Below are 22,492 nucleotides of genomic sequence, written 5' to 3' on the forward strand. Positions count from 1 at the left end.
ATCATCAATATGCACTGCCCACACGAAGGGAGACCCGACGACGAGAAAGAAGCGTTCTACGCACAGCTGGAGCAAACATACGATGGATGCCCACTGCGGGACGTCAAAATCGTCATCGAATGACAACGGCCATCGATGCCAATCATAGCCTCCTGCGGAATGGTAGTCCGAAGCACCTTCTTTCTCCGCAAAAATGTCCACAAGGCCACATGGAGATCACCTAACCAAGAAACGGAAAACCTAATCGACGGAAAATTCTTCTCCGACATCACGAACGTCCGCACTTACCGCAGTGCGAATATTGAATCCAACCACTACCTCGTTGCAGTATGCCTGCGCTCAAAACTCTCGACGGTGTACAACACGCGTCGAAGTCGGACGCCGCGGCTTAACATTGGGCGGCTACGAAACGGTAGACTAGCCCAAGACTACGCGCCGCACCAGCTGGAAGTGGCACTTCCAACGGAAGAGCAACTAAGCGCAGCATCTCTTGAACATGGCTGGAGAGATATTCGATCCACCATTGGAAGCACCGCAACCGCTGCACTTGGCATGGTGCCCCGGATCAGAGAAACGACTGGTATGACGACGAATGTGAGCAGTTAGTGGAAGAGAAGAATGCAACATGGGCGAGATTGCTGCAACACCGCACGAGGGCGAACGAGGCACGATATAAACGGGCGCGGAACAGACAAAACTCGATTTTCCGGAGGAAAAAGCGCCAGCAGGAAGATCGAGACCATGAAGAGACGGAGCAACTGTACCGCGCTAATAACGCACGAAAGTTCTATGAGAAGTTGAACCGTTCACGTAAGGGCCACGTGGCACAGCCTGATATGTGTAAGGACACAAACGGGAACCTTCTTACGGACGAGCGTGAGGTGGTGGCAGCACTACGAAGAACACCTGAATAGCGATGTGGCAGACGAAGATGGCGGTAAGCATCAGTCAGTAGCCTTCCGTGGAGTGAGAGGGAACTCTAGTATTTGTTTTGTTCTTCTTGAGGGGGTTCCCTTCACCGGTCAACAGGTTATGGGCCCAGGAACGATTCCCGTTCTCCATCTTAGTGGGATGTTATGGCCGTCGCAGTGGGATCATGGATCGGCCGCATAAGTCGCGTGGCGCAGTGGGATCATGGATCAGCCACGTAAGTCTTGGGTAGCGCCGGATCGGTTCGGAACATTCAGGAGCTGGTCGGGAGAGCATCAAGAGACGATGTGCAAGTTTCGGAGTCGGGCCACTTGTGTAGGCGGATGTGCTGGAGAGGTTGTCGTACAAACATCGGAGTGGAGGCCATTTGTACGGGCAACGGATTTGGACCAGAAGGAATTGTTCGGCGAGAAGGAGCTCAGGACTAGAGGCTCAGTGTTAGGTGGAGCCTGGACAGTAGCGACGCGTGCACACTAAGGAGGAGTATTGGAATATCAGGTAGTGTGCGACGCTGCGCTGTAGATCAAAGATAGATGGAAGCAGGCGCCAGTTAGTTGTAGTTGCTCTTGAATAGACTAAGGAATATTGTTATGGATGTATAGTATATACCTGTTGTTGAATAAAGAGAACTGCAGCTGCTGGCAGAAGCATCAGTCAGTAGCCTGCCGTAGAGTGAGAGGGAACTCTAGTATTTGTTTTGTTCTTCGTGAGGGGGTTCCCTTCACCGGTCATCAGGTCTTTCGTGTCTGCTATTCATCATCACTTTGGAAGGAGTAATCATAGAGGGGGTGAATGTCCCTGGTTGCAGCAGCTTTCTCTCTCGCGGCTCAAAACACTTCTCGCGCTCAACATATGTCAGCTATTTAATGCTCACTGAGCACTTTTGTGAGTAACACTCGTGCCCTGAGCACTGAGCATCTTTGCGAGCACCATTCGCGCTCAAAATGTTTTAACGATTTGAATATGCGCTGAGCACTTTTGCGAGCAGCACCCGCGCTTTTAAGTTCAAGTTCAAGTTTTATTTAGTTCATATATTAGCAGTACAGTTTATAGTTTAGTTAACCTAAGCTGAGGTATGGAAGACCTTTCAACAGCTAATATTTTTCAGGAGATGAAGTTACAAACGTTTATGATCATTTGGATTAAGGAAAATAATTTTAAAAAAAGTTTTATGGATAGTTAGAGGAAGGATAAGATTATGTTATACTAATATCACAGGCTATAAGCTTAAGTGCTCTAGCAAAGGGTTTGTTGATGTGCTGCATCCCAGCCAAAATTTTGGGAGAACACGTTGAAACCAATCGTTGAGTTGTTCCATACCTATTTGCAATAAAGTGGACATATTCAGTTGAGTGGAATGGATCTAAATTCAGCATCATCTTCAATAGTTGATTTTGTTTCACTTGAAGTTTCTTTCGGTGAACAGCAGCGCAATCGTACCAGACAGGGAATCCGTAAGTTAATGATGGCTTGAACACGGAATTGTAGAGTAGTAGCTTCGATTCAGTGCTCAGATCTGAACGTCGATTGATGAGTGGGTAAAGCATTTTGGTGAGCTTGCTGCACTTTACTAGGGTGTTCTTGATGTGAGTGGCAAAAGTCAATTTCCTATCGAGATTTAGCCCAAGGTATCCAACGTCATTTGACCATGGAATGCGGCTTCCCCATACGGAGATTTCATTTTGAGGAAGTTTACGAGGGCTTCGCTTCCGAGTAAAAAATATGGCCTGTGTTTTCCCCGCGTTAGTCTTTATCTTCCACCTTCTTTGGTAATTTTCAATGGCATTTTGGGCTGCTTGTAGCCAAATATACTATATTAACAATATGATTCACTCTCACGAAATTTTGGCGACACCACATGTGGCGCCAACTCGCGTCCGAAAGGATCGATACACACGTAAATCGAACTACCCAAAATATGACGACCGTTTTACACACACTTCAAAATGTCATCATGAAAAAAAATAGGGATGCTTGATGTTTTTTTTGCAAACTTAATCGATTATGTTTAATTGAATGCAAATGGAAAATCAAATGTTGTAGCAGAAGTGTGGTAGGCATATTTTTGTGGAAATGTATAATAAATTTGATATAGCTCGTTGAACTGTATCCGGCGGGACCATGCCGGTGCACCTACTCGCTCTCTGTTTCGCACACCATGTTGCTGTTTGCTCATTTGACTGCAACACTTTTATCAAATGTACTATTGTCGCGCTAATCTTTTCCTAGAATGCTGCGGTGGTCTTACACTCGCAGGCTCGGAAGCAGGAAGCCGCAGTATTCTATTTTATCTCGAGATGCATAATATATTAACAATATGATTCACTCTCACGAAATTCTGGCGACCCCACATGTGGCGCCACGATACACGATACACGTTATAATTAAACTACCCAACATATGACGATCGTTATACACACACACTTACGGAGCCGAATTTATTGAATGCAACATTTGGCTAGCAAACATTACCGCTAGGCAATGGTTAAACTCACTGGTATTTATAACAGCAAGGAAGTGACCCTGATCAATTTACTTATGTTTTGTTACACTTTCTGAATTTAAATGTAAATTAACAAAATTCGTAGAGATTTATAGATTTATGATTTATAGATATATAGATGCATAAGAGTTTACAAAATGATTGTTTGAGCTCGAAAAACGATGGAATTCCGACATTCAAGACTTAAGGATTTTTGAAAACGTAACGATTTTTATCACATTTTCAAGGATGATGTGATCAAAATATTTTACCTACTTGTGAGATGAGCATTAGGGTGGTTCAAAAAATTGATTCTGATCCACAGTGCTCATCTGATTCTTTACCATGTTCTAAGTTTCCCCTGAAAATTTGAGCTCATTTGGATTAAAACTGATTTAGCACAAGCCGTTTCAAGTTTGCATGCAAATTAGTATGGAGAAAATTATTTTTTCGTTGTACTGTTAATGAAGTTTCCCCATCAAGCGCAGGTTAAAAGAAAACCTACATAGCTAAAAGGAATACTCAACAGCTTTCACTCAGTGTAAACCGCATCTCAATTAATCGTTCCAATAATTCATGATTAGACAATGTTTTCACCACGTAAAACACTTTTTTGGTAGTTGATTTGGATTATAAATATATTAGGGAGAAATATCAATATATTCAAGGGTATTGCTGTTACAATTATTTTAAATTGATATTTGAAAACCATCCCTAGAGCGGAATAAAACTTGTAATGTTGCTTGGGATATCACCGCATGGCTAAGGAAGGCTTTTATATTACTATGGTAGATTATTGTTTAGCATGATCAATCGTTTTGAATAATTTTATGACACCAGTTAAACTTATTCATTCGCATAACAAGTTTCAATTTTGGCAGGTGTTTAGAAAGAATTGGGTATATATGAAAAAAAGATATCGAACCAGTGCATAATCTCCATCCAAGCGTTTCTCAGCTATTTTCAGAGGATTTCATACAGGGTGTCTACTACCTGGAAAAACCTGGAATTATCAGGCAATTTCTCCCCACCTGGAAAATACTTGGAATTATCAGGGAATTCCTGACATAATCAGGGAAATTTCAATATCCGGTGATCATGAGTGAAATTCTCTCAAAAGATGAAAAAAAACCTTAAAAGTATTTGAATAAATATACCAATCAAATTTATTGAAAATGTAGTGAACGTTAATGGATCGTTGATCCACAAAAAAAGGTTTGTCATCTGCTAAAAAATTCCAGAATTTCAGAAACTATTCTTGGTGAAATCTAGGAATTTATTCGGGAAATCAATTAGGGACTGCTTTGTAAATTCTTTTGAGTTTCCCTCGGAAATTCTTTAGGAATATATTAAAAAATACTAAATTAATTAGGATTTTTCCAAGGAATTCCTGGAGGAACTTCCGAAGGAATTTTTCCAAAGAATTACTTTTCCAAGGAATTTTTCCAAGTTTTCCAAGAAATTACTCAACGAAATCACTAAAAGAGTGTCCATTAGAATGAATAGCAAATTTCTAAATTATATCTGGAGGAATTTCCAAGATAAAAACCGAAAAGAATTCCCGGAGGAATTTTAAAACGAATTTCTGGATTTTTCGTATGGTTTCTTTAACCTTTTATAAGGCAGTGGCAACTATATTGCCACCAACAAATTATATGTTTTTCTATTTATCAATAAGAGCTCTACTTATTATTTCCCATGTAGTGGCTTTATTTGCTTCCTAGTAACCCAGATGAATTTGAGCCATAAAAAATTTGAAATGTCAGTTTGAGAACAGTTTTTTTTACGAACAAATCGTAAGTTTCGAAGGGAAGAAGGATTTTTAGTTATAATTCGTTAAAAAAACGACAAATATAATTTTTTTCTTGTTGGTATTCATTATTTTGAATCTCTTGTGTTAGATTATTACGTGATTAGGGTGAAAAAAGCTTTACCTCTCCGTATAATTGCTTTTTGGATTTTTGACGAAATTGCGTTTTTTTCCCAAGGGGAACAAAAGTGCAAAAAAAAATTGTTTCAATTGTAATGCGTTTTTCCACTAGGACTCTTCACCTGCTCTTCACCAAAAAAAGTAACGTGCCTTGATTTGACTGGTTCTACGTAAAACCTAATTTTTAAAAATTTTTTTTTGTTGCCTGTTTTCCCGCTTGCCGGGCAGTGGCAACTATATTGCCACCAATGTTGTCCCGCTAGACGGGCAGTGGCAACTATATTGCCACCAATTTTTCTGTGTTTCTGAACTGTTTAATGTATAACAAACATACATTTGAGTTAACATTGTGTCCTATTGTTGTTTTTGTTATTTTATTGTTTAGATTCGTCTGCCTTATAAAGGGTTAAGAAATTCCCGAAAGGGAACCTGAAGGGATTTTCAAAAAAAAAGTGTGGAGTGATTTGTGAAGGATTTTTGCTTAAGAAATTCTTGAAAGAATAGCCGAAAACTTCCCGAATGGATTTTTCAAAGGAGTTTCTAAAGGTATTTTCGAAGTATTTCCAAAGATTTCTTAAAAGCAAAACATCCGGAAAAACTCCTCCAGGTGTTTTCTAAAGTTTTTCTCAAGATACTTCTGAATAAGATCCTAAAAAATTCCAAAGAAATTTCAAAAAAATATTCAAATGTTTTTACAGTAAAGCAGTAATAGAACGCTAGTGGCGCTGTAACCATTGAAATTATTCTGCCAAAATATGCTCCAATAAGCTTAATACCTATTACGATTAGATTATTTATCGTAATAAATATCGTGTTAAAGCGAAAAAAGAAAATTGAAAAGGAAAAAAAAGAAGAAAATTGGGAAGGCATCAGGTTGTTGGTTATCATGATATTTATGATCATAAATGGCGTAATCTGAATAAGCTATAACTTGGCCGTTTGACACTTATTATAGTACCGGTACCTTGGTTGCTAGGTCTAAGCAAACTAGATGTTGGTCACGCGAACAGGTTAAGGACGTTAGGCATAAAGGATGTCAAGCATAAAATGCCCCAAAAACAGCCCACGACATAAAGAAGATATTATGCCTAACGTCATGGACTCAGCAATCTCATATTTTTGCATCAACACATTTCCTGACGGAGTTTTCGTAAGAAGTTCTGAAGGATTTCCTGAAAAAAAATCCAAAACATATTTCCGGAACATTTCCTTAAGAAGTTTTCTTAAGTTTCTTAAAAAAACAGCTGAAATAAAATTCAAAGAGATTTCCGGAAGAACTCTTAACCAAGTTTCCAAAGAAATTCCTAAAAAAAATTCCAAAAAAATATCTGAAAAAGTCTGCAAAGTATTTTATAAAGCAATTTCCGAAGGTTTTTCACAAGACATGTACGAACAAACACCTAATGCTACGTTTAGACAAGGCAAGTGAATTGAGCAAGTCGCTTGAATCGAACGCGAATTGAACGTGCAAACATTTAATTCAATTCACTTGAACGAAAAGAAAGTTGAACATGTTCAACTTTTGGCAAGTCAATTGAATTCAACTGAGTTGTTCAATTCACTTGCCCTGTCAAAACGTAACATAAAGGAATTTCCGAAACAATTCCTTGAGATGTTTTCTAAAGTTTTAGTAAAGAAATTTTCAAGTTAAATCCTGGAGGAAGTTCTGAAGCAATTCTTAAAATCCAGAGGATTTTCCGATGGAATCTATGGAGAAATTTTTAAAGGAAAACCTGGAGGAATTTTGATTGAATGGCTGAAGCAATTTCTGGGTGAACTTGCGAAGGAATTCCTGGAAGAATTTCTTAAGTAATTTACAACAAGCCACCAAAATATTCCTTAAAGTAATATTTTTCACAATATTTACTTTTTTGAACTAATTATTTTGCTTCTAAAATCTATATATGGCACGTTTGTTTTTGCCTGGAAATTATTGTAAAACACCTGGAAAAATCAGGGAATTTTGTTTGGACAGATGAGTAGACACCCTGTCATACATTTATCGAGTTTGGCTTCGTTATGCTCTTTGACGCTTGAGCTTCAATAAACAAGTTATTTAGACTATAACTAATGGTAATAATCGATTCCTCCTTAATTTTTTATATGATGATTGGAAGAAAAAAATCGAGGAAACTCATTTAGTAGTGACGTGGTAAATAATTGACTGTTTTACAACTAAAAGGTTCCGTTTAAGGGAGAAAAAAAAGTTGTTTGGGACCCTCGGTAGATTTTTTTCAAATAGTCACGAAATGAAAGCCTAAAGGGTCAAACACAATGGACACGTTTGCGTGCGTTTTGACAGTTTTCCCATGTGTTTGGCCCATAAGAGCTATATTTTCACGTAGTGAAAGTATTAGCGATGCTCATTTTTTTGTCACACACCGCGTTGAATTATCTTGATTTTATAAAATCAATGATGATTTCTTTTCAAATTAACTCGCATGCATAATCCCATTTTTGAGAATTCCCAAATTGTTATCAATTTGTGAATATGATTTGACAGAGAGAAACGTACTTTTGTGAACAAACTGCCCGATATGAGAGTCTGATATAAATACAATTCAAACATAATTACTAGGGGTGGTGGAAATTCGCGATTTCGCGGAAGCCGCGAAATCCGCAAAATTTGATGTTAGCCACGAAATTTAAACATTTTTGCGAAAAACCGCGAAATTAACCTTTCCCGTCAATAATTTTATTCCATTCTATTGCCTCAGTCGATTTCTTGACCTAGTCAATACCAACTCGACAAACAACGCAATTTTTGACGTCTCAAAAATATTTTTTTTTGTGCAAAGTCCGAAATTTGTCGAATGTTGAGCCAAAATAAATTGAAGAACAATTTTGCCCTTGTCATAAGACGAGTTTTCACCCTCCCATCCAATTCCACCACTTGATTGTACCTTGACAGATACGTATACGAACCACTGAAGACGACCTTACTGTTGAGGTCGAAATACGTATCTGTCAAGGTACAATCAAGTGGCGGGACCGAATGGGAAGGTACAAACTCGTCTTATGACAACCCGCATAATTTAAAACCATCTGCAGTATTATTATTACTATTCATTTGAATTAAAGAATACTGTTACTATTCGTATAATCACCTCTTAACAATGTAACTATATGTTGAGCTGAAACCAATATTATACAGCATGTTATATCTACCATAACGTATGCTATTATGTCATGGTACATTGTATCTTCATAATTTCTTATTTTACATTATTTAGGAAGCAAACTATAAAAAACCATATACGACTTGTAATTAATATAGCTATAATATACGGATTGCGGTTTTGGAATAATTTCGTATCATCTTTAGCTGGTTTCGTCATGATGAATTATATCATCTAATGGTAAAAACACAATAAATGTATAAGTTCTGCAGCAAGTGTATGTTCAACTTCAAATATAGAGCAAAATTTATTTATCGTGCAGTTGTTGTGGAATTTGTTGAACCAGACTGATTTTTTTCTTCGGTTTTCCCGGTTTTCCGAGTTTTTTCTTCGTTTTTTGGGCTGAAAAACAAAGGTAAGCAATAAAATTATGCGTTATTCAATCAAACACGCGTTAATTATTAACATTGTTTACAGTTCCCAACAGCTCCTGTGTAAAAATGGAGAAGATTGACAAGGCCTTCTGGATTTAAGCCATAAACATTGGTAAGCAGTTTTAAATGACTTTAACATTCGCAAAATATGACTAATTTATCATTTTGCTTGTTTCTTACAGGGCAATAAAGGAGTTTCTCGGATCCCCATACGACCAAGACAGACGAAACTGTTTCATGAAACTAAAAACCTTAAAACTAAGTGCTGTTAAAATATCATAAATGTAACTACGTTTGTGATAAAAATATGCATTCTTCAATTTTCTGTACAATAAATATATTGTCACAATCTAAGTGTAACATACTAACAATTATTGTGTTTTTATTTGCTAGGTGGAAAAATGACCAATTTATCTTTTGCTAGTGGAAGATAAAGGATACGGTGTGTCGATTGGTTTGTCTTTTATCATTCTACAGTTCATATATTGTATTCCATATTGTTTTAGACTAGAAAAAGGATTATAAATGAACCATATCACATACTGTATAGCGAATAAAATGTACTGGAAAATGGCCTTTTTTATATTGTAATTATACTTAACCGCCTATTACCCATATAATCATTTTGCCAATTACAGCATACCATATTGTGGAGATCATTTATGTTGAGGTCAGTGTATCTTAAGTATGAACAACAATCGGAATGGTATTATTAATGTTATTTTTTGTCATAGACGCTCTGGGGAATGGTACGATTATGGTCCATGATTATGCGGGAAGTGAAGACGTTCCACTAAAAAGCTCAAAATAATTTTCTTGAACAATTTTGTTTTTCTTTCAATTTTTAAAAATAGTTGGAGACGTAAAAAATATAATTAAGTAATTAAGTTTAGCCGAAATATCTCACCGTAATGCTACGTTTTGAAAGGGCAAGTGAATTGAACAGCTTAGTTTAATGCAATTTACTTGCCAAGAGTTGAACATGTTCAACTTACACGTAAAAAAATCTAATTATTTTATTGCGCTTTTTGCACTTTATAAGAGTATTGCGAGATTTTTTTTCTCACAGTCATCTTTTTCTCACACTCAATACACTCAAAAAAGTTTGATTTTCCGTGTATAATATTTGTGTGTGAGTGCTCAATCTGAAAACAAATAGACGTCAAATCATGGCGGGAATCGATTTAGTGTACACGCTTATACTAAAGACACACTGGTGGTACAAGTACCACGGTTATATACCCTAGTACATATTGTACCATGGTTTTCCACGTTGTACCAGCATGGTACAAGGTGACACACTAGTGGTACAACTTGTACCATGGTACGAATACCACCAGTGTGTCATTAGTATTACATGTGACTAACGAGTAATGGGTTATAATTGGGTAAATTTCAGTAACAAAAATCGATCAACCCGAAATGAGAGTGAGTGTGAGAAAAAGAAGCGGGCAAATCACAATCTACACATAACTCTTCAAATTGGTGAAATCGGCAATATTCATTAGATTTGATTTATATTCATTATTACGCAGACAAACATAAACTTCATAACTCTTGAAATGATTATAATATCATATTTGAATATGATGTATTTAGCGTGTTCATATGAAGTATTCCATAAAGCAATAAAAAGTATAAGTTTTGCTTAATGGCAAAAATGTATTCAGCTAAACTTATACTTTCGTTACGGATTGGATTTGAAGAAAAAACCTCGAGAAAAACATGGCGCTTGAATTATTTCGGTAAGTGTTCTCATTAATTACTTCCTTACTTTCGGCAATCTGATCATTTGTATTTACAGATTATCAAGTCAATCAGCAGCTGTGCAGCGGTGAAAATATGTTGGATTTACCGGAAATAAACGCAAGGAGCAACCATCTCATCGCATCGGCCGATTTTCGGAAATTCACACCGCTAACCAAGAAAGGTGAGGCAATAATGTTCATCATTATGTGCAAATAAAATAATGATTAAATTATTTATATTTCAGGCTTCATAAACGTTTGCACAAAGAAGGGAAAATGGCAATATGGAGAACATGCAGATTAGCTAGCAGCTTCAACCACTTCTTCAACATCATTTGCGGATAATTTGGAAAGTGATCATGAAATCTCCCACGCAATACAGCGGAACGGTGACGGAAGCCGCAGGATTGACAGTTTCCGTCGCCGTTCCACTGAATTGCGTTTGGAGCCTGGTTTGGTGATTGAAGAGTAATAAATGTATAACCACATCCAAGTTGTTCATTTTATTTATGTATGTATCTATAAAACGTGGAAAAATATTAAACTATAAACAACGCAAATGGAAAACATTAACGAATTTAATCATTTTATTATTATTTTTCTTATGACGTTCATGCGACAACCGTATGGATGTTATTAAAAATCTAATATTGAGTATTCAGAATTGACATGAAATGTATAAGTTTTGTATTATGATTATATTATGGGGTGTCTAATAGCTTTCATCCTAATAATGCATACAGTTCATTAAGAAAACGCAATGGCAAAAATGTATGTGTTTTGCTGAATGCATTTGTTAAGGAAATTTATTTTCGTGTACTGTCCGTTCAAGTGAGTTGAGCGAAGGTGTTTGGACGCGTTTAATCCAAGCGACTTGTTCAATTCACTTTCCATGTCTAAATGTAACAAAATAATCATACCCATTATGATAAGCGTAACATAAAAAAACGCAATCGGATGAGTGTCATCTTCATGGCTTTCCACTCAAGATACATATTCATTCAATCAATGGTGGGCAGCAAAAAGTTTTCAATTCATAATAAGTTGCAACGCAGGTGTTAAGTTCCAGTAGGAATTTAGGACACCGAAGAGGAAGAAGAATGATGCATTGGAATAATATCGATAATATTCAGAAAGAATTAATCAAATTTCTTGCTGAAGAAAATGATAGAAATGTTTACAGTGGAACAATCATTTTAATGTTTGCGGAACGGCTTTCACAGTTTGAACGATTGATGTGTAGTTTGTCTGCTTTGCACTGCTTCATCGAAATATTTACAGTAGTGTTTGCATTTAACAAAGTCGATATTTTGCATTTAACAAAGTCGATAATCGATTTATTGAAAAATGTATGGACATCCCCACACTGTAAAATGTCATCGAACAACTGTATGACTACTCACCGGAAGATGGCAGGAGGATTTTCCAGCACAAGCTAGAAAAAAACATGTTTAGATTCCTCTTTGCTCGCTAGATGATGTTGTTATCACCGGCAAATTGTTCGCCATTTTGTTGTATGGAAAAACTCGAAGTGAACCATATTGTTAATATAATATATTTGTTGTAGCTTAAAGAGCACGATGTTTGGGTCGGAATCTGACACAATGTTGTAGAATATGTTGTAGAGCGTAGGGCTTAAGACAGCACCTTGCGGAACGCCAAAAGAAATATATCTTCTTCTTCATCTTCTTCATTGGCATTACATCCCCCACTGGGACATTGCCGCCTCGCAGCTTAGTGTTCACTAAGCACTTCCACAGTTATTAACTGCGAGGTTTCTAAGCCAAGTTACCATTTTTGCATTCGTATATCATGAGGCTAACACGATGATACTTTTATGCCCAGGGAAGTCGAGACAATTTCCAATCCGAAAATTGCCTAGACCGGCACCGGGAATCGAACCCAGCCACCCTCAGCATGGTCTTGCTTTGTAGCCGCGCGTCTTACCGCACGGCTAAGGAGGGCGGATCTAAGGAGGTGTGGATCTGAATTTTGTCTATTGACAGTTACATGGTAGGTACGGTTTGTTGGGAAAGAGTGAATAATTTTAAGAATATATAAAGGAAAGTTCCCAAGCAACATCTTATGCAGAATTGCATCTTGCCATACGGAATCGTAGGCTTTCTCAACATCAAGAAGCACCATACCTGAAGATCGACCCAGCGCAAAATTGCTACGTACTTCCTTCACAAGACGAACGAGCTGATGGTTGGTTGAGTGTCCTTTTCTGAATCCAAATTGTGCATCAGGAATAAGCCGTGTATTTTCCAATTGCTGTTCGATGCGCTTCAGTATTACTCGTTCAAGCAGTTTGCTAAAGGTAGGCAAAAGACTTATAGGTCTGTAGTTGGATGCTTCAGTACAGTCTTTGTTTGATTTCGGAACGGCTGTTACTATGGCATGTTTCCAATTGGTCGGGAAGTATCCAAGACGGATGCAAGCGGAAATATTTTTGCAAGGAAGATGTGGGCCTTTCGAGGCAGTTTCTTTATTACACAGTTTCGGAGCGTGTCTTGTCCAGGAGATTTTTTGGATTTGAGTCGCCGAATAAGCTGGGCTACCTCCTTCGGACGAATCAACCAAGAGTGTTCCCCAGTCAGGAAGGATTGGTCGATGTTTGTAACTGAGTCGTTTACCGCTGCCACAGTTTCGGGATCGTCTGCCATTTGGTTGGTGTGGGACCGTAAAAAACTCAAAACTAGCAGTTGAGCTTTCTCCAATGAGGAAGCAATGATGTTATTTCCTTGTCGTAAGGGTGGACTGTACTTAGTCGATTTCCGCAAAGACCTCGATATTTTCCAGAGAGTGGCGTGTTTGTCGTTTAATGTTTGGAGAGTTTCACGAAATCGCTTGAAGCTGGCTTGGTCGCATTATTCTCTAATTCTTCGGTTTAGGGACAGCACTACATCCTTGTAAATTGGGTCTCTTCTCCGGTACCACTGTCGTCGCCGTTTGTTCCGCAATGCGATTAATCTTCTGGTACTCTCCGGAATTGTTGCAGATGAGCACGATCGTTGCTGAACTTCCGGTACCGAAATCGATTCTGCCTCCAGAAGAGTCGTCGTTAGAAAGTCTATAGCAGCATCAACTTCGGCTTCACTGTTGAGGTTTATTAAAGCTGGGTTTAGTATGTCCAACTTAACGTTGATTTCGTATTGGAAGCGGAGCCAGTCAGCACGCGCGTAGCATCTATACTTCGGCATTATTTGAACTACAGTGGATGTGAGCCTGACGTCAAACCTGACCGGGAGGTGATCTGATGACAATTCGTTCAGCGTGGTTGGCTTCGTCATGTCCAGTAGGTTGTTTGACAAAGTAAGATCTAGGGTCAAAGGACGACCACGCCCCGTAGGATGAAATGTGAATGTGTCAGGAGAATGGATAAAAAAGTTATGGCTGGCTGCCTTCTGAGACAATATTGTGCCAGCTTTATTGGCCTTTAAACAGTTCCATTGACGGTGTCGTGAGTTTAGATCGCTTACGACGAAGAATGGTTCAGTCCACCTGGTAAGCGTGGAGATGTCTCGCCGAAATTGAGTCCAGATGGATCGTGTTGCGCCCCCCGGGAAGTATGCGGCGTGTACAATACCGTTCGTTGTGTTTATCGAAACGCCTATGCTGCCGCTAACCGCAAGTCGAGCACATCTGTATATGGGCCTCCATATACAGATGTGCTCGACTTGCGGTTAGCGGCAGTATGCTTTCGATGATCTTTGTCGAGATACTCAGCTCTGCAAACTTGATACCTTTTCGAATAGCAATTAATACGCCTCCCCTCTTTCGGCATTGTTGGAATTACGGTCGGAACAGACGCAGCAGAAATCAGGATGGTAGAAAGCGTGTTTTTGCTGCAGCCATGTTTCAGTTACTACTGCAACGTCTACGCGGTGTCGTTGTAGGAAGTCAAAAAATTCCATTTTCTTACTGTGAACGAGCGTCCATTCCAGTTAGCAAATAGCAAGTTGGGTTGATTAGACATTGTACAGGTACTTGGTTGTTAGCTCGAATAAAGCTAGAAGTTATTGCTGCTTCGTTTGACAGTTTGCCAAGCGATCAAATGTCTCCCTCGCTATAGCACGAAATTCCGACACCGAGGAGAGGTTGTTATTACCGCCCTGCTGTAGGACTTGTGCATAGGAACCGGACGATGGTGCGGCTGTGGAACTGGAGAGACCACCTTGAGAGGGTCGTGGAGGAGGTGGAAGAGGTGTGGGGTACCGCCGTTCCGTTCTCATCTTTGCTAATTTTTCAATATAGTTTTTGCGACTGGGACAGCCACGATAGTTGGCGGTGTGCTGCCCACTACAATTTGCACACTTTATTGATCCTCGTGTCTCGTTTCTGTCGTAGTTTGTTAGCTCTGCTTTTCTGGGTAGTGTGCATTCGACGGACGGATATGCTTCTCACCACATTTAACGCAAAGTGGAACAAGATTGCAATTCCTCATGCCGTGGCCGAATCGTTGGCAATGGTGACATTGAACAGCATCGGTAGGCCTTTTTTCGTGTTATCACCATTTCACTATGATATTAAGGATTGCTTTTACCGTTTTGTAGATCCGACAGTTTAACCGACCCCTTTATGAACTGAAGCAAATATAACGCACTTTCCTCCAGACCAGCGGTTCTCAACCTGGGGTACATGTACCCCTGGGGGTACCTTCGCTGGCCCTAGGGGGTACCTCGGACAAAAATGCGTAATGGCGGACGTATTAAATTCCAATTGAAACTTATTGTTTAAGTTTTGATAATTCCGTATTTTTATTTCAAAACTTTGTCTTGTACATAATATACATGGCGAACGGTAAATCAAAGCCAAATGAATCCTGCCCTCCTTAACCAGCACAGCGTATGAAGGGCTGCAGAATAAAAATCAAACGGACAAAACGTCAAATGAGCAAGTTTGGAAAATCTTCAATGCAATCTACCTGATCTAAACAAAATGTTGAATAATATGTTAGGAATATGCTTTTGAACTGAAATCTAAAGGTTCGGAAGCCTCCGTTTGAGAGACATGAAGGCTTTTAGGAAAAGCTCGGTTGCTTCGCTGCAAGAGTTGCAAGAGTATTAGAAGCATCCTTCTACGCTTCTCGGAAGCCGTCTTCCAAGAAGCTCGAAGGCCTCCTTTCAAGAAGCCTTTTTTCAAAAAGTTCGGAAGCCTGGAAGTCCTCTCCTTTCAAAAGGCTCGGAAAGCTCCTTTCAAGAGACTCGGAAAGCTCCTTTCAAGAGACTCGGAAGCCTCCTTTCAAACGGCTTGAAAGCCTCCTTTCAAGAGGTTTGGAAGCCTCATTTCAAGATTCTTAGGAGCCTCCTTTCAAGAGGCTTGGGAGCCTCCTTTCAAGAGGCTTGGGAGCCTCCTTTCAAGAGGCTTGGGAGCCTCCTTTCAAGAGGCTTGGGAGCCTCCTTTCAAGAGGCTTGGGAGCCTCCTTTCAAGAGGCTTGGGAGCCTCCTTTCAAGAGGCTCGGAAGCCTCCTTTCAAGAGGCTCGGAAGCCTCCTTTCAAGAGGCTCGGAAGCCTCCTTTCAAGAGGCTCGGAAGCCTCCTTTCAAGAGGCTCGGAAGCCTCCTTTCAAGAGGCTCGGAAGCCTCCTTTCAAGAGGCTCGGAAGCCTCCTTTCAAGAGGCTCGCAGGCCTACTTTCAAGAGGCTAAGAAGCCTCCTTTCAAGAGGCTCGGAAGCCTCCTTTCAAGAGGCTCGGAAGCCTCCTTTCAAGAGGCTCGGAAGCCTCCTTTCAAGAGGCTCGGAAGCCTCCTTTCAAGAGGCTCGGAAGCCTCCTTTCAAGAGGCTCGGAAGCCTCCTTTCAAGAGGCTCGGAAGCCTCCTTTCAAGAGGCTCGAAAGCCTCCTTTCAAGAGGCTCGAAAGCCTCTTTTCAAGAGGCTCGGAAGCCTCCTTTCAAGAGGCTCGGAAGCCTCCTTTCAAGAGGCTCGGAAGCCTCCTTTCAAGAGGCTCGGAAGCCTCCTTTCAAGAGGCTCGGAAGCCTCCTTTCAAGAGGTTCGGAAGTCTTCTTTCAAGAGGCTCGGAAGCCCCCTTTCAAGAGGCCTCGGAAGCCTCCTTTCAAGAGGCCTCGGAAGCCTCCTTTCAAGAGGCTCAGAAGCCTCCTTTCAAGAGGCCTCAGAAGCCTCCTTTCAAGAGCTCAGAAGCCTCCTTTCAAGAGGCTCAAGCCTCCTTTCAAGAGGCTCAGAAGCCTCCTTTCAAGAGGCTCAGAAGCCTCTTTCAAGAGGCTCAAGCCTCCTTTCAAGAGGCCTGGAAGCCTTCTTTCAAGAAGCTCAGAAGCCTCCTTTCAAGAGGCTCAGAAGCCTCCTTTCAAGAGGCTCAGAAGCCTCCTTTCAAGAGGCTCGGAAGCCTCCTTTCAAGAGGCTCGGAAGCCTACTTTCAAGAGGCTCGGAAGCCTCCTTTCAAGAGGCTCGGAAGCCTCCTTTCAAGAGGCTACCAAGAGGCTACCATTGCCACTAGCAGCTGCTGATGGTGTTGACATCGAATTATTGCTTGCCGTTGTTGACATCTCGTCTATAAGGCTTGCTGACGTTAATCATCTTTCTCTTGCACGCGCACGGAGGGGATAGAATTTGTTTTCATCGGGAAACGCTTCCGAAGCGTTTCCCGATGAAAACAAATCCTATTTATTCTGAGCGCCTACAAGAGAAAGATGATCAAACGTCAGCAAGCTCTATATAAAGACTCTTGGCGCGCGGGGGGGTGAAGATTTGTGTCAAGGTTATGAATTGCATCTAGTCCGCGTTTTTGCCTTGACTGAGTATGGCTACGAAGAGCTCTTTGCGACGTTTGAGAGGCCCCATATCGTCCGTCCAGATCCGCGGGTTTCTGTGGGTTTCTGCGGCTTCAGGATGTCGATTCGCGATTACTACTTCGGAAATAAATTGAAAATAAACTAAAAAAAGAGGCAATTTATTAGAGTAGTTCACTTGGCGAAACAGTGTTGAGCACCCGCGCTTTTCGTAGTTCCATTGTGCATTTTTATTTATTAACTTTGATCGGTCCATTCTTTTTCGATGTAGAGTTTATTAATTTGATAAACCGCCAGGCTATCTGGTGAATCGAATTAACGTAGGTTCTAAATCATGCCCGGCAAGGATCGCCAAATGTGTGTACTTACATGTCGTCCATAACTAATCAGGGGAAAAACTGGTTGCTTTGCAAACGTACAGAGCTTGCTGACGTTTGATCATCTTTCTCTTGTACGCGTACAGAATGGATAGGATTTGTTTTCATCGCGAAACGCTTCGGAAGCGTTTCCCGATGAAAACAAATCCTATCCCCTCCGTGCGCGTGCAAAAGAAAGACGATTAACGTCAGCAAGCCTTATTGTAAGTCATGGCTTACTGACGCTGAATTCAAATTATGACGCGTTGGCGCGGTTGCGTATGGCGAGTCACGTGAGTCGTAAGATCGATAAGCAAGATATCGACTATGGATATTATGCATTTTACAAACTGCCAAACGAGAATTCAAATAAATATACATTCATGTTACACAGGTAAGGTGATGGTCTTTCGTGCCTGCTATTCAACATTGCCTTGGGGGGGGGACTGTAATACGAAGGGCAGGGATTGACACGAGTGGTACGAATTTGACAAAGTCCGTTCAACTAGGGGACCTGGGGGCATTATGAACACCCGGGGCAGATTGGACACCCCTTGTATCTTTTGAAATGTATAAAAAACAATACTTTAAATGCCACTGGTAGTTCATTTTTCTTATTAGTATTTAATTTATTCCATATTCTTGTTAAAATATGTCATAGGGTAAGGGTACCAATAGTGGAGGTATTAGTAGATCACCAAAAGAAAATATTTTTTAAAAATTGATAATTATGGGAAATTTACTGCTTTAATAACTTAGTCAATAGAAAAACTAATAAACTTGCTATCAAAAATGAGATAGATGTCATATAACATCAACAATTACCAAATATTGCTTGCACCACTATGGGTACACTGTTCCTTTAGTGGCGGTAAAAATTAATTTTGGTTCCTATAGTGGTGCTATCCATTGATTTCTTATGAGACTCGCCACTATTGGTACAGTTGCACCACTATAGGTGCAAGGGAGTCAATTTTGTTAAGGAAAATCATTGTTTTCAATAGTTTTTCAAGCGAATCCTAAGATAAATTGCATTTAACATGATATTTAAAGCACGACGCATCAACTGAAACCATCGTTAAGTGTATAATTATGATAAATCTCATTAAAACCCTACTACCTCCACTATTCGTGCTACCTCCACTAAGGGTACGGTTACCCTAATTCAATAAGTTTTATTGAAAAGATCCGCAAGTTTGCTTTGACACTACAAAATTATAATTTTCAACAATCAGCAAATAAGACCTAGCCAATAAATGACGGTTATTTAGTCTCATATTTTCAGCTTCGAGAAATCTTCAATTATTTCTACTATTCTGAAATATATGTTTGAATATGTTTTCCAACTTAGTAATGGATAAAATGGAAATTATAATATGCTTTCACCTTGGGGTAGGTTGAACACTCTGCAATGGGGTAGAGCTGACACCTTCATGGTTGACAACCATAACCTCAAATTCAAAACAAATCAGACGCGTTCAGTGTTTTTGCTCGTTTTGTTTGAAGTTAGAATCAATAGTTATGGTGCGGAACTATAAATCGACTCAAAAACGCCGGAAGTGGACCAATACTGCATTGGAAGCCGCAGTGAAGGCGGTAAAATATGAAGGTACGTCAAAAAAAGGAGCTGCTCGAGCATATGGAATTCCCGTGCGACTCTGATTCGATACCTTCAGCGGGAGGAAGAAATACAAGCACTGGGAGCTTTCGGGCCTGTTTTCACGCCGGCTGAAGAAAAAGAATTGATGCAACATTTAATTGCTGCGGAGTCTACTTGCTACGGAATTACTGCTAAGGATGCGAGGAGCTTGGCGTATCAACTCGCGGAGAAAAACAATAAAAAACATCCGTTCAACAAGTCCACAATGCTAGCAGGTACCGACTGGTTGCAATCTTTTAGAAAACGACATCCGAGCTTTCATTACGCACACCGGAGGCAACATCGGCTGCCCGAGCTCAAGGATTCAATCGAGTGTCCGTTAATTCCTTTTTCGAGCTGCTGGAGAAACAGTTGGAATCGGGAAAATTTCCTCCGAGTCGTATTTACAATGTCGATGAAACCTCCGTGTTGACAGTAAGTTGAGAAAAAGATTATTTAATATTAGTTTTCTTATTGCTAATTACTATTTACAGGTACAAACTAAGAAATCGAAAGTGCTCGCCCTCAAAGGAAGGAGACAAGTAGGTTGTATTACTTCCGCGGATCGAGGGGTTCTGTCGACGGCATGTATGTGCGTTTCGGCAGCGGGACATTTCCTTCCACCCATGCTGATCTTCCCACGATCACGCTTAACGGATCAGTTAAAGAAAGGAGCACCCGCGGAGAGCGTTTTCAGCTGTAATGGATCGGGATGGATGACCATAGCAGATTTCAACATATGGTTTAACCATTTTTTGGCACAGACCTGTCCTAGTCCACAGGCTCCTGTGTTGCTTCTATTGGACGGTCATGCATCCCACGTTAAAATTTGACACTTATTGAAAAAGCTCGTAATAACAATGTTACCATCCTCTGTTTTCCGCCTCACTGCAGCCACAAGTTGCAGCCTTTAGATGTGGCCTTTATGGGCCCTTTCAAAACTAATGTTTCATTATCTATTGAAAATATTTTAAACAGAATCCTGGCAAGGTTGAACGAAATAAGCAGTTTGGTTGGAAATGCTTTTTAAAGACAGCTGTTCCTATCACTTCGGATCTAACGGATTCAGAAAAACTGGCATCGTGCCATTCAATAAGTATATATTTAACGAAACCGACTTCGCTCCTTCTATGGTAACGGATGTTCCAATAGAAGATGATGGTGATTCTGATGGACCATTTTTAGGATTCGAAGATGATATGAATGGAACGCCGTCTGTACAAGCACCTGTTGAGTTCACATCAAACATTCAACATGCAACATCACAAGTCCGTCCAGTAGAAGACTTACCTCATCTGTGTCACACAGCTAACAAACAGCCGCCGACTACGGAAGCTTTCAAAGTGTCACCGGAAGCGATTCTTCCATTAGCAAAAACAACTACCAGGAAGGTCACACGTAATAGACGAAAGGGAAAGACCGCCAACATAACAGCAAGTCCATACAGGGATGAGCTGCAAAAATCACTGGCTGCGAAGGATATTAGTGACCTCCAAAAAGGATATCAGCAGCAAACTAATGTGCGTTCCAAAACAGTTTCCGAAACACCAAAGCGTGCTCGAGGACGCCCAAAAGGCTCAACGATGAAAAAAGCAAAACTTCTTCAAGATTCCCTTTGCGAATTATGTGGTGCAATTTTCAGTACCTCTAATGGAGGCCAAGGGTGGCATAAGTGCCCGGACTGTAACACTTGGTATCATGACTGCATTGAAGCCCATTGCCATATTTGTAAGTGAACACATTTGTTTTTATCCAAAGTTGACTCGATGTGTAATACTGTTATTTTCCTTTGTTATTTTTTTTTTGGTCAATAAAGAGAATTGAATTTACTTTTTATGTATGTTTAGTTCAAAACTAATTCCCTCTAATAGTCACTGATAGTTGGGCACTGGTAGGCACGTATTATTGAATATTCTTGAAGGTGTCCATTCTGCCCCATGGGGGTGTCCATTTTACCCCGGGTTTCTCACGACGTTATCAAAAAAGTTAAATTTTAAGTTGGCTTTTTTAATTGAATGTATGTATATTTTTAACTAGTTTTCATATCTAACTTATATCAAATTAGTTACAAAAGCATGTAGATGGTATTGATCAGAAGTAAGTTATTTACAATAAGTGAAACTTGTCAAAATGCTAAGGGTGTCCATAATGCCCCTAGTCCCCCTATTTGTTTCGCTGACGGCATTGATATTAGGTATGGCACGTAAGATGGAGGAAGCCTACATCAGACTGAAAAAAAAGACAAGAACACCGTCTTCGACCAGAGGTCGTACAGACTGAACACTTAACACCTTGCATGAGACAACGGACAGGACACATAACACCCAGTGGACCAGTGGAGAATTTTTCGAACACGAAAAGTTTCCTCTTTACTGGGGCGGGAATCGAACCCACACTCCCTAGCACTTGCGTCTAGACGATTGACGACGCTAACCGCACGGCACGAAGCCCACGTGGCAAAGCTAAACGGATTGGTCTAGTCATCAACACGTCGAAGACGAAAACCATGATATGTAGAGGCTCAAGAGAGGTCAATGTAAGCCACCAACCACGAGTTTGTATCGGTGGAGACGAAATCGAGGTGGTTGAAGAATTCGTGTACTTGAGCTCACTGATGACCTCCAATAACGATACCACCAGAGAAATTCGGAGACGCATCATAGCAGGAAATCGTACGTACTTTGGACTCCACAAAACGCTCCGATCAAATAGAGTTCGCTGCCGTGCCATACTGACTATCTACAAAATGCTTATTAGACCGGTAGTTCTCTACGGACACGAGACTTGAACAATGCTAGTGAAGGACCAAATCGCACTTGAAGTTTTCGAAAAGAAAAGTGCTACATACTATCTATAGTGGGGTGCAGATGGCGAACGGTACGTGGAGGAGGCGAATGAATCACGCGTTGTATCAGCCGTTTGGAGAACCAACCATCGTTCACACAGCAAAAATCTGAAGACTGCGGTGGGCCGGGCACGGCCGTAGCCAGAATGTCGGACAGTAATCCGGTGGAACTGGTTCTCGACAACGATTCGACGGGAACAAAACGGCGTGGTGCACAGCGAGCAAGGGGGATCAATCAAGTGGAGGACGATTTGCGGACTCTTCGCCG

At 40.4% G+C, this 22,492-nt stretch overlaps 1 protein-coding gene and 1 long non-coding RNA gene across 2 annotated transcripts in view; one reads left to right on the top strand and one right to left on the bottom strand.

The window, feature by feature from the left end:
• LOC134224415 (zinc finger protein Xfin-like) overlaps positions 1-22,492 on the bottom strand; it is a 46,670-nt gene that overhangs the window by 21,209 nt on the left and 2,969 nt on the right. The gene's annotated exons all lie outside the window — the stretch shown is intronic.
• LOC134219845 (uncharacterized) lies at positions 8,368-9,237 on the top strand. The gene is made up of 3 exons (XR_009981686.1): positions 8,368-8,876; positions 8,939-9,007; positions 9,078-9,237. It is a non-coding gene; the product is annotated as an uncharacterized LOC134219845 (long non-coding RNA).

Source organism: Armigeres subalbatus, chromosome 3, assembly GCF_024139115.2.
Source record: "Armigeres subalbatus isolate Guangzhou_Male chromosome 3, GZ_Asu_2, whole genome shotgun sequence".
NCBI lineage: Eukaryota > Metazoa > Arthropoda > Insecta > Diptera > Culicidae > Armigeres > Armigeres subalbatus.